This window comes from Rhinopithecus bieti, unplaced genomic scaffold (assembly GCF_001698545.2).
Source record: "Rhinopithecus bieti isolate Rb0 unplaced genomic scaffold, ASM169854v2 scaffold_32229, whole genome shotgun sequence".
In the NCBI taxonomy this organism is placed as follows: Eukaryota; Metazoa; Chordata; class Mammalia; order Primates; family Cercopithecidae; genus Rhinopithecus; species Rhinopithecus bieti.
Window position 1 is genome coordinate 132,046 of NW_016813750.1, and position 12,640 is coordinate 144,685.

The 12,640-nt window shown below is 40.5% G+C and overlaps 1 long non-coding RNA gene across 4 annotated transcripts in view; it reads left to right on the forward strand.

The window, feature by feature from the left end:
• LOC108513245 (uncharacterized) overlaps positions 1 to 12,640 on the forward strand; it is a 137,917-nt gene that overhangs the window by 101,944 nt on the left and 23,333 nt on the right. For 3 of the 4 annotated variants that reach the window (XR_001880834.1, XR_001880836.1, XR_001880835.1), the window contains one exon: positions 11,392 to 11,550. The exons of the other annotated variant lie outside the window; for it this stretch is intronic. This is a non-coding gene — a long non-coding RNA (uncharacterized LOC108513245). Of the gene's footprint in view, positions 1 to 11,391; positions 11,551 to 12,640 lie in introns of those variants that run through there. 4 annotated transcript variants of the gene reach the window in all.

Below are 12,640 nucleotides of genomic sequence, written 5' to 3' on the forward strand. Positions count from 1 at the left end.
TTCATTAGGTGGCACTGCCCTTATTTTCCTCCCACCTCACCAGCAACTCTTTCCTGTTATCCTTTGCTGGTTCCTCCTCCACTCTAACCATCTGGATCCCGGAGTGCCCCACGGCTCTTCTCTTCCCCTTTTGCCCTTTCCCCTAAGTGGTCCAGGGCTTCAAGTAATGGGTATATAAACCAATGACTTATAAATAAGTATCTTTAGCTCAAAACTTCTCTTTACCTCTGGAGTTGTGTATCCAGTCACCGGCTTGACATTTTCCCTTGAGTGTCTAATGGATACTTTATGTGGAACATATTCAAAGCAAAACACTTGCTTTTCTCCCAACATAGTTCCCCTCACTGCTCCCACTCAAAATGGTACTACCCGCCACTCAGTTGCAGAAGTCAAAACCCGAAGTCATCCTTGATTGTTTTTTTCCTAACTCTGTCTTAATCCATGTTGTGTTGCTATAAATAAATACCCGAGGCTGGGTAATTTACAAAGAAAAAGGGTTTATTTGGCTCATGATGTCTGGAAAAGTTCAAGATTGGGCATCTGCATCTGGCGAGGGCCGCAGGCTGCTTCTACTCCTGGCAGAAGGGGAAGGGGAGCTGGTGTGAGAGATCACATGGTGAGAGAGGAAGCAAGGGAGAGTGGGAGGCGCCAGGCTCTTTGTAACAAGCAGCTCTCCTGGGAACTAATACAGTGAGAACTCACTCCCTCCAGCAAAGGGAGAGCATTCACCTGTTCAGGAGGGATCTGCCTCCATGACCCGAACACCTCCCACTAGGCACTCCACCAACACAGCCACACTGGGGATTACATTTCAACGTGAGATTCAGAGGGGACAGACATCCAAACTGTAGCACTCCCCATGCCAACTCATTCAGAACATGCTGCCAGTTCTACCTCCCAAATACGTCTGGAGTCTACCTATTTATTTCCTTTTCTACCACAGCCACTCCAGCTTTTGCTTCAATCTCCAGCCCCAACTCCTACCACTCTCCCTCTGCTCACCATCTTTCAGCCTCCTGAGACTTCTTTATGTTCTTCCAACTGCCAAGTTTATTTCTATCTTCTGAATCTCCTCTTTCCTTTGTCTGGAATGCTTAGTTCTTGGCACAGCCGATTTCCTTCTTGTCTCTGAGGCCTGGGTTCAAATGACGCTTACCATCTAAGGTATCACCCCACTCAAGTCACTTTCTACCCCACAACCACTACTTCCCTCTTTTGGTTTCTTTCTGTTACAATTACTTATCAGAAATAAAATACGTTAGTTTGTTTAACATCTTCTCCCCCCTCTAGATAAAAGCAGGTATTTCCTGCCTTGATTACTGTGGCACTTGCCACAGCAATCAAGAACAGTACCTAGAAAAGTACACAGCACCTAATAGTAACTGATTATGTGTGTGTACAATGAATAAATGTATGTTTTGGGAAATTTGCTTTGATGGTAATTTAGGAAACAGACTAGAAGGGAAGAAATCTGTGCTTTCAAACATTATCTCTGGCTAGAGTTGCAGTACAGATTGACCTCTTGGAACACCAGACCTTGTAGGATGTTTGATGAGGTGAAGAATCCAGGATGAGCATAGCTGAGAAGTGACTTAGGAGATTTTTTCATTGATACCAACAAGTGAGCTTCTTTTCCTGTGCTGATGCCTTTAAATGGAGTAGTTAAAATGTGGCCAAAATAGATTTCTGTATTTGGATTGCTGACACCACAAGTGTGTGAAAGTGGAATCAGATACTTTTCCTGTGGTGGCTCCTGACCCTCAAATCATGGACAATCGCAGAGGGGATAGTCATGTTCTGAGAGCACCATCTGGCAGGGAAGGCATGAGGGAAATTAGCCTGCATTGGGGTGACTTTGGTCCCCTAGTCAGAGGTCCTTTTGGCTGGCCTAGTGGTGGATAATGTAGGGACAATTCTTTTCTTTCCATCTCTTCATTATTGCACAAAAGAGCACACAGATCTTCACAGAAAAGAGGTTAGCCAGGCTCCGTAACTCGAGGATTCTTCTTTCTCTCTTTATCCCAGAGCCCGAGTTCTCATCTATTCTTTTCAAAGCATGGAAATAGAAAGGATGCTTAGAAAAGTAGATAAAAAGCAGAATAGAAATCTCCTACACCTGCCAACTTCTTCCCCTGAATTCTATGTTATGTGGAATTTTTATTCAGGGAAAATATTTTTTTTTTCAGGACAAATAAACATCCATTCCAGTGGCAATTATCCCCTCTCCTTTTTTAGACTTTATGGAGTGATTTGAATTCTTAGGGTTTTCTTTCATTTTGCAGACTGAGAAATTGTAAACCTCACAATCAAGAGAGCTGCGTGATCCGAACGAGTAGGCAAACCAGGCTCGGGGAACTGGCACAGTCCCCACGGATCCACATGGAAGCTGAGTCTTGCCAGTCTGCATGGACATTCCCCTCTCTAAAAGCCATAAGACGTTCTACTTGGCAGCACTACATAGTAGAAAAATGTGGATATAGAAGTTGGGAAACCTGGAATGTGGTTCTCACTAGCTTGGTGACCTTGGGTAAACTATTTAGGTTTTCTGAGCCAAGCTTTTTCTATCATAAAATGGGAGTAATAATACCTCCCTCCCCTAAGTACAATGTTGTTTTGAGAATTAAGTGTATTTGTGAGAGTGCTTAGGAAACTGTGAAGACCTCTGGATATCTTACTCACTATTTTTTAGTTTGTCAAATCAAACTCTTACTCTAGAATGGATAAGTCTATTCACAGTGAATGTTCACTTATTAGACAGACTGATTGATAATGACTTGGGATTCTGGATTCAGACCAGGAGACAGAAATAAACCCACTCTTGATGATGTTTTAGAGCCTCTCCAATTTAATATGACTTAATCTGCACATTTGTAGTATAGAACTTGAGTATTAGATAGGGCTAAAAATGTAGCTGTTGGGATTTAGTGAGAAAAGCTGGTTTTTTCCACGCAACATTTACTCAATACATTTTCTGGGTGCAGGTTAAGTGTTTATATCTGCACGTGGCACATGTTAAGTACTCAACAAATTCCTACTACTACTATTATTATTGCTGTTTGGCATGCCTTGGGCTGGGCTTTGGGGTTGTAAACATGCAAAGCCATGGTCTCTCTCCTCTAGGAGCTCTGAGTCTAGTCAAGGAGGTAGATTTGTAAGCTGAGAACACAGAAAAATGAAACAAGTGGGGACAGTCAGAAACTGTCTTGAGTTAGCCTATCTGTTTGAGTTTTGCTCTGCTATTTATTAGCTAGGTTAACTTGGGCTAGTGACTTAACCTTTCAAGTTTCATTTCCCTCATAAAATGGAAGAATAATTACATTGATTCTATGGGATTACTTGATGAGTGAAATTAAATAAGAATTCACTCATTTATTTATCAAATACTCATTGAATGTTGTTGTTGGCAGAATAATACATTTCCCAGAGATGTCCATGTCCTAATCCTCAGAATCTGTAGTGATGTTAGGTTACGTGACAAAGGGGAGAAAGAAGGCCATGAACCAAAGAATGCAGGCTGCCTCTAGAAGCTGCAAAAGGCAAGGAAACATTTTCCCCCTGCAACTTCCAGAAAAAAAATGAAGCCCCACCTGCACCTTGATTCTAGCCCACTGAGACCCATTTTGAATTTTTGACCTCCAGGGCTGTATGATCATCAATTCATGTTTTTTAACCCAGTAAGTTTGTAGTGATTATTATAGCAGGATCAGGAAACTGACACAAGTGTCCACCGTGTGCCATCAGCCTCTGTTCTAGGTGCTGGAGCTAAGCAGTTGGACACACACATACCCTCTCTCTCTCTCTCTCTCTCTCTCTCTCTCTCTCTCTCTGTCTGTCTCTCAAAAGAGCAGAGAGAGCACTTAAATTTCAGAAAAATAAGTAAATGGATGAATATGAGTCAGAGGCTGATAAATACTATGAAGAAAATATTAAAGCAAGGTAAGGGAGCTATGGAATAAAAGAGATTATGATTTTTCATAACGGTGGTCAAGGATAACCTTCATAATGCAATGACATTTGAACAGAGAAAGCTGAATTAAATGAGGTCTTGCCCCATGTGGATATCTATGGGAAGCACAGCCTTAGATGACACAGTTCCTTTCCAAGGGCCGTTCCCAAATACGGATGCAACTATGAGCTTTCAGCAGCCAAAACTCCCAGCAGCTAGTGGAATGAATAGTGTGGTCCTGAAGGGAAATCTGATTAGTGCATCACAGCATCCACTACAGGAGGCTATTACCATAGTCTGGCCAAGAGGCGATGTTAATTTGTACTAGGCTGGCTTCAGGGGAGACGGTGAGAAATGATCAGACTCAGGCTATATTTTTCAAGTAGAGCTCGTAGGATGATTTTCAAATGGATTTGATAGAATGGTTGTGATGGAAAGAGAGGTGTCAAAGCTGACTCCAAGTAACAGAAATACAGTTGTTATTTACTGAGACAGAGAATACTGGATGATGGGCAAGTTTGGGGGAGATAAATCAGGAGTTTAGTTTGAGATATATTAAATTTGAGATGCTTTAGTATTTCTAATTGAGGAGATGTTGAGTTCAGAGGAGAGATCAGAAGTGGAGATGTAATTTAGGGAGAAAGCTATGGAACTGACCTAAATCACTTTAAGGAGTGGATTTGGCAAACAAGAGATCCAATATTGAATCCTGGGGCACTCCATCAGCTAAAGATTGGATCAATGAGAGAAGGTTCCCACAAAAGTCCATGGCCTGGTATATGGTAAGTGTTTAGTATAGGGTAGCTAGCCATGGAAGTTTTGTAAAGAGAAGAAGGATTAAGGCTAGAAAGCACTAACAGTGCCTGGGAATACACTTGCTGGGTCTTACTCTTCTTAATTTTCTAACTGACCCACATTCATCCCTGACCCTCTCTGGCTCTCAGTTTCCTCTTCTGTAAACTAAGACCTTATTTTTTTTTTAACACTCTATAAACTATGAGTTAGAAATGGAATTGTTAGAAAACATGTATCACTGCATTCATGTAAATTTACTTTTTTAAAATTTTATTTTTTACTGTGGTAAGATACACATAACATAAAATTCACCATTTTAACCATTTATTAGTGTACATACAGTTCAGTAGCATTAAGTACATTCACATTTTTGTACAACTGTCACCACCATCCATTTCCAGAACTTTTTCATCATCTCATACTGAAACTGTTATATTGCTATTAAGCAATAACTCCCCTATTCCTTCTTCCCCCAGTCTCTGGTAACCACTGTCCCACTTTCTGTCTGCATGAATTTGACTAATTTAGATATCTCATACAAGTGAAATCATACAGTATTTTGTCCTTTGGTGTCTGACTTATTTCACTTAGCATAATATCTTCAAGGTCCATTGAAGTTGTAGCATGTGTCAGAATTTCATTCCTGTTTAAGGCTAAATAACTTTAGTCATGTGGATCTGAAATCACCAGACCTATGCCCCAGTTCCAAATCTTCTACTTATGAGCTCTTGTGACCTTGGATGTGCCCTCTGCATCTCATTTCCTCATCTTTAAATAGTGAAAATAATACCTCACAGACATGTTGGATGGAGAATTTGATATAATGGATGTGAAACCTCTTTAGAAAGATTATGATGCTATGGCTATTTTTAACTATGAAAGGCCACTAGGTTGGCTGCCAGGCATTGATTTTCTTCTCTTGGCCACCCTAATGATATCTTTCCAAACAATTCCTTGGCCAGGCTGCATAGCTGTTCCAATTCACTTATCGTGGCAGTCAAGTAAATGGACTTGGTTGTCTTCCTGTGAGCTTCCCTATGTGTCAAACCAACATAGCCCAAGATAAGGACCCTCTATCTCTGACCCAGTCACTTTGGACTTGGGTGCCTCCATTGAATGCCAGGGAAAGTACAATTTCTGAGGACTGGAAAAAAAACCCTCTTCCTCTTTTCTTTTTGGTACATTCTAAAGAAACATCCAGCTCCCCGTTTCTGGGCCTGACTCCATGAAGTCATCCACCCTGGGGAGGGTGGGAGGATGGATTAGTTGGAAGTAATTTGAGACAGCATGGCTTGGGAGTCCGGGGGCCTGAGGGCTAGCTGGATCTCCTGCAGGCTTGATGAACAAGTATGACTAGGCGCTTCACCTCTTGGAATTGGTTACCTTTCTCGATGTCATAAGGTGTGGGACTTGATGACCTCTAAAGTCATTTCTGGCTCTGGCCTTCTATGAATTATGAATTATTTATAAATTACCCATCCACTTCCTGTCAATGACTCTACAGCTTTCCTTTACTCCCATTCTTCATGTACTTTCCTTGCCCCCAAGATCTACTCAATTCAGGTTCAGACATAAACTTGATCCTTACTCCTAGCTCTGAGCCTGACTCTTCCCTTCTACCTCTTTACTTTGATTCCTTTCTGGTCCAATTTTCTGTCTACAGCTGACTCTGGAAACATCTGCTTTCCTGATGCATGCTAAAAGATTAATGGTAGATTATGGCTTCAGTTCACATTTCACTTGCATTTTAGGAGAACATTGACACTCCAACTTCAAAAGAATGGCCCTCTCACAACAGGGCCTAGACTCAGAGTGAAAACATTGGCTCAAAAAGTAGACTGGGAGCCAGATTATGTAGGGTTCCAAAGAGAGGCTAAGGAATTCGGACTTCATCCAATAGCAACAGGGAACCATTGATGACTTTTGAGCTGTGTCTGAGTTGTATCTTCAAGAGATCATTCAGGCAGCTTTTTGAAGACCAGATTAAAGTGGGAAGAAAGCAGAAGCAGGCAAGAGAGTGAATCCAGGATCTAGGTGAGAAAGACCAAGAAGAGTGGCCTTAGGGGTGAAAAGGAAGTGACTGATATGAGAGGTTTCAGAAGGATCAACAGGACTTGGGTCCCAGTGAGTCTTGGGATGAAAGAGAGGAAAGAGTTGGGATTGACACATTTCTAACTTGTAAGGTCGATGCACAGTATCAACCTTATTTTACAGGCATGTAACATTATGCCTGTAGCTAATGTATGAAGCGCATGCTCTTGCATTCTTCCCAGCTCATTATGCTGCAGCCATATCCAATCCAAATTGCTCCTGCCTCAGGAGTTTTGCACTTGTGGGAAGTGTATGAGGAGAGAGAGAGAGAGATGTGACCCAGGAAAGAAGAAAGATGGGGTGAAGAAGTATCTATGGAACTTTCTGTCCCTATCACCATATTTCCTTTAGCAAAAGATTTAAAAGGTGTGGGGGCATTGTTAAACTGACAATATTAAGCAAAGGATAATTTATTAGATGAGGGAAAATATCAGTGAGTTATCAGTATCAGTGTCTCTGACTTTTGGAGCATCAGATGAAGCAACCTTGCACAAAGACTTGAGGGTAGGGCCCTGTGAGGGGCCTGATTCCTCATTGGTCCTTGGTGTAATCACAGTTTTGACCCAGAAATGTTTCAAAAAGTAAATACATTGATAGAAGTATGAAAAGACCTGCAGAAACAAGTGATATTCTGAGCTATCATGGAAGAGTGGAAATCACATGATTGCAAGATGAGACAGCAGCTTCTTTTGTGAGCAACTTATAGATTACTAAGTGACGGTTATAGAAGATCAGTTGAATTCTGCCAAAAGGCAGACACGGAATAAAGTTTCATTTCATTTTCTGGAGGGACCAAAATTGCTTTGTGTAAGTGATGGTGGAATGATGTAGAATGTGACAAAATAGAGTCTTCAAATAGTATTATTTTTCCTAGGTGAATGAAGATGCTTATTGCTAGTCTAGAATGACCCTGTCACCCCAAAAAATCTGCAGCAGTTAAATTTATTTTACTTATTTGAGATTGAGGGAATTAATGCAAAATAAATTTTTGACCCTGTTCACACCAAATCCAAGGAAGAATCCCAAATAAAAACTGATTGCTATCTTGTCGAAACTCTGTCTCATACCTATAAAACATCTCACATCCCATCTACAAAATTAACTACAAGTACATCTTTCTACGTCTCTTCTCTATGGCTTTTATGCAATTAACATAGAATAATAAATCAGGCATGGCATGATTTAGCCTAGGAAATAATTTAGATATCTAAAAAATGTGTAGAGTTATAAATTGCTATTATTTATGTTAATTTTTTGTACATACAAAGTACTTTAATTTAGGACCAAAATTTGGAAATTATTTGTAAAAGTGTAGAAAATAATAGTGACTAATGTACTGTGAAAACTGGAGCATACGGAACCAATTCTATTTGGTAATGTAAATGTTGTATGAACTACTGAAATAGGAGCTATTAAATTGTTTTAATTGAGTCTTTGGGGTAAAAGTTTAGAATTTGGTTGAAGTTTCTGGCATTGGTAATTAGTTGTTTATAGGAGGACAGATGCAATTCTAGGATAATTGACTGTCTTTTCATCTTAAGAACTCAAAATAATGGGCACTTAATACCAAATCTACCTTGGATAAAAGATAAGTTAGGACACCAGGACTCATGAACACACAGAATTCAAGAAAATTTTGGATGAAACATTAACATTACACATTGGTTTATTTATATTGTCCCTTTCATTGTTTTTTTCATTTCTCAAAAATATAATATATTATTGGCCAGGTGCAGTAGATCACACCTGTAATCCGAGCAATTTGGGAGACCGAGGAGCGTGGATCACCTAAGGTCAGGAGTTCTTGAGACCAGCCTGGCCAACATGGTGAAACGTTGTCTCTACTAAAAATACAAAAATTAGCTGGAGTAGTGGTGGGTGCCTGTAATCCCAGCTACTTGGAAGGCTGAGGCAAGAGAATCTCTTGAATCTGGGAGGCAGAGGTTGCAGTGAGCTAAGATTGTGCCACTGCACTCCAACCTGGGTGACAGAGCGAGACCCTATATTCAAGAAAAAAAAAGAATATCATATATTATTAACTAGAGTCACCATGCTTTATGATAGATCTCTTGAGCTTTTTCTCCTGTCTAACTGAAACTTTTATATTCTTTGACCAACATCTCTCTGATACTAGTCCCCACCCCTCACCCACCCACTCCACCCACTCCTCTGGGACCACCATGCTACTCTCTATTTCCATGAGATCAACTTCTTTAGAGTCCACATAGGAGTGAAATCATGTAGTATTTGTCTTTTGGTGCCTGACTTATTTCACTTTGCAAGATTTCCCACGTCTGGGGAAGGAAATAGAAATCCAGATCTAGAAAGGACAAAGAGCATCAAATAAGATGAATCCAAAGAACCCCAAAAGGAGATACATTATAATCAAATTGCTGACAGTTAAAGACAAAATGAGACTTAACTGTTTAAGCTCCTGCCCAATGTTACTTTGGGATCTGGAATTTAAAAGAAGTCTAATTTCAAAAGTATATTCTCTTTTTGTCTTAACTTTGTGCTTTCTGGATCTGGATTTCTATTTCCTTCCCCAGACTTGAAAAATCTTCAGCCATTATGTCTTTGAATAGGGTCTTTGTTCCTGTCTCTCTCTCTTCCTTTTGAGACTCTGATAATGAGTATATTGTTTCAGTGACTGTGTCCCACAAATTTCTTAAGTTATCTTCACTCTTTTCATCATCATTATTATTATTTGGTTCCTCAGATTGGATAACTTCCAATTACTTGTCTTTGAGTTTACTGTTTCTTTTTCCTGCTGACTCTAGTCTGCTGTTGAACTCTTCTATTGAATTTTTCAGTTTAATTATTGCATTCTTTAGCTCTGATTTGTTTGACACTTTTTAGCAGTTTCTATAACTTTGTTAAAATTCTCAGTTTGTTCATGCATTGCTCTACTGACTTTACTGAGCATCTTTATTATCATTCTTTTAAATTTTCTGTTGGGTAAATCATATATCTCCATTCATTAGGGTCTGGTTTCTTGTCCATTTATTTGGAAGATATTTTCCTATTTATTCATTTTCCTTGACTCTCTGTTAGTTTTTGTACATGAAAGACAGTTTCATCTCCCAGTTTTGTCAGACTAGCCTCACATAGAAGATGGACCTCATCAATCAGTTCAGTCAGAGATTCTAGGTGCCTCTCAAACCTTCGTGCTTATCCAAATCCCTTTCTTCGTTCTTAGTGGCCCCCAGAAGATTTGGGTGTGCCAAATCCTATCAGTTTCCCAAGGCAGATGAGATAAAAGCCAGTACTTTGAGATGCAGTTGGAGAAGTTAAATGTTAGATATATATTCCAGTAGTTTCTATACTCAGGAAGAAACTGAGAGCTGGAGTTCATCTCCCACTCACTGCATTAAGCTGGGGAGAGAATCTGTGATGAATGCCTGCGCTGTCATTCAAACCACACCCTCTGATACTAGGGGTATAGCCACTGCACGTGTGCCCTCTGAAAAACCACCTCTTTGTTCTTTGCAGTCTAGGAAGGTTCAGGAATGCAGAGTCCCACCAACTCCCAGAGCTCAGTGATTAAAAAGGCATTTCCTGAGATGGGAGCTGTAAAAGTTGGTGCACTTGATGCATACACAAACTTCTTACAGGAGGAATATGCAGACCTGGATTTATCTCTGAAATGAGCCAGAGAAGAAGATGCAGGAAGTGCTGACACTCCCATTCAAGATCCCAGAGGTCTATTGTTTATCTGCCCCATCAGCTCCCAGATACAGACTAGTTAGAGGTCCAACCCTCAGGCAGCAACTGGAAAGTGTGCCAACTCCTTTCAGGGAGAAGCTAGGAACTGGGCATTTTAGTCTATTCTCTGCACTGAGCCCAGGGGATATAGCTACTGGAAGTGCTCACATGTCCATTAAAATCATCTCTTTGTTCTCTGTGATCCACAGAGACTCACAAATCCAGAGCCCTGTCAATTCTCAGAGCTAGGTATTTAAAAAGCCAGTCCCTTGGGTGAGGGCTGTAAAGTTGGGGTAGCATTTATGTGTTCCAAATACTTCAATCCTTAGTAAGAACCTGAGAATTGGGGATTCCTTCCCAATTGTAAGATGTGGTATCTGAGGTGGGGTTTGTGCCTAAGTGTGCCTCAGTGTTTCCTATCCATTTTGATGCAGATATTTTCTTAGTTACCTTGTGAGCAGGAGTCTCTCAACCAGTTTCTGGCTCTCTAAGAGAAAATTTAACTGCATGCAATCGTTTATTTGTTGCATACAAGAGAGAAAGGAAAGCCAGGAGCCTCCTATTCTGCCATCTCACTGACATCACTCCCAGCAGTGTGATTTGAGAAACATTAAGGACCCTGCCTGCCCCACTACATCCTGCCTACCCAACTTCACTTTTCTGCCCTTATCGTTATTCCTATTGCCTGGGACTGGGCAGCAGATGTAGAATCATCTGTTCCAGGATACTCTAGTAAGGAGTAACGTGTATCTAGTGTTTTTCATTTTACAAAGCAATTTTTTTGCATCATTATCTCATTTAATCCTCACAGCAATTCCATGGCCTAGGTTCTTTTTTTTTTTTTTTTTAAACAGAGAAACAGAAGATCAAACTTAAAGTCACAGCAAGTAGGTGGCAGAGTGAAGAGCAGATCCAGCAGATTCTCTGAACTCCCGGGTGAGCATGTTTTCAGCACCACCGCACACCACAATGGAACAGCCTATCAACTTCTTGGAAACTAAATAATAAAGAGAATGACCTTTGTCTTGAGCCATTCATTGTCTGTCACAGGAGACATGAGATATCGTCTTTGGGCAAGGTCTCCACTCCATTTTATAATTTAAGTAAAACTTCAATGCTGATTTTCTCTGCCTCCTAGTGTTAGTCCTGGCTGCTGGGAAAGGAAAGGAAATGCTTTCACACTTTATAGACAACCTTGGCTACAACCACATCATTTGCTCCATTTTTTTTCTGCTAAAAAATAGGAAAAAGCAGATGTAAAGACTTCTCTGTTTCTCTTTAAAGGAAGAAGATAATAGTTGTTTTGCACATTTTAATTTAGCATATTTTAAAGGCTCGAGAATTGATTTTTTTTAATTGGAAGATTTATCTTGGATAAAAAATTGATGTGGGTTGAGCTAAGAATACTTTTTTTGAATATCAGGAGGCAAGGGAGAGGCTCTGGAGAGCTGTTTGTAGACCTCCAGCAACCCTCATAGCCTCTTTGAGACCAGCTGGACACTAAGACCTGGGCCCATTCTGGCATCACAGCACAGGGGCCACAGTCAGACTATGTAATGGAGTGGGATGTGGGTGCAGGGTGTCTTTTAACCAGGCCCCCATCTCTACAAAATGAAAGGCCGCATCTGATTTCTCTGTCTCCCATTCTCATTTCTTTTTTTTTGAGAGAGGGTCTCGCTTTGTCATTCAGGGTGGAGTGTAGTGGTGTGATCATGGCTCACTGAAGCCTTGACTTCATGGCCTCAAGTGATCCTCCCACCTCAGACTCCCAAGTAGCTAGGTCCACATATGTATGCCACTACACTCAGAGAATTTTTTAATTTTTTGGAGAGATGCAGTATCATTATGTTCTTCTCAGTATTGACTTTTTTTTAAAATTTAATTTAATTTAATTTAATTTTTTTTCTTTTCTTTTCTTTTTTTTTTTTTTTTTTTTTTGAGACAGGGTCTCACTCTGTCTCCCAGACTGGAGTGCAGTGGCATGATCTCTGCTCATAGCAACCTCCGTCTCCCAGGCTCAAGCGAGTCTCCTGCCTCAGCCTCCTTAGTAGCTGGGATTACAGGCTTGTGCCACCACACCTGGCTAATTTTTTTATTTTTNGT